Genomic DNA, 636 nt, shown 5'->3' with positions numbered 1-636 from the left:
CCCATGCCCTCGGTGCTGCCTTCCTGGGCTGTGGCGGGGGGACAATGATGTCTGTCCTGTCTGGGGAACTGGTGTGGGGTGGCTGGGACACCCGTGGGTGGGGAGATGCATTTAGATTCTGTCCCTGCTGTCCTGCCAGCCGCCCAGTCCACACATGGTATCTCATCCTCTCTCCCCAACACGGTCCCTGTGTGCTGACCCCAGCTGTGCCACACCACCACGGCTCCCTGTCATCACCCGTGGGTCCTCCATGGCTGTCACCCCACACTGGCTTCCTCTCGGCTCCACGTTATTCTTGTGATGATGCTGGTGCTTCTCACGCCTCCCCTGTCCCATCCTGTCCTGCTCACCCCAACCTGCACGCAGACCCCACATCCCCTTTCCATCGCTGCTTCTGGCTTCTTGCCCTTGTGCCCTTCTCAGCCTCCTCCAGGCTCACTACATTAAACTGTCCCTCCCTGAGGTCCTCCATCATCCACCATGACCCACCGCTCCTTTATTTTTTGTCCTTCATGTCCCATCCCTTCCATCTCTGCTCTTTGATTCTCCCAACATGTCCAATTCTTCCTTCTTGTTCTCCACCTTCAGCCACATCCCTTTCCTCCTTCATGTGCTCTTCCATTGCCCACCATGTCC

This window comes from Caloenas nicobarica, chromosome 15 (assembly GCF_036013445.1).
Source record: "Caloenas nicobarica isolate bCalNic1 chromosome 15, bCalNic1.hap1, whole genome shotgun sequence".
Lineage (NCBI taxonomy): Eukaryota > Metazoa > Chordata > Aves > Columbiformes > Columbidae > Caloenas > Caloenas nicobarica.
This window is presented reverse-complemented; position numbering follows the sequence as displayed.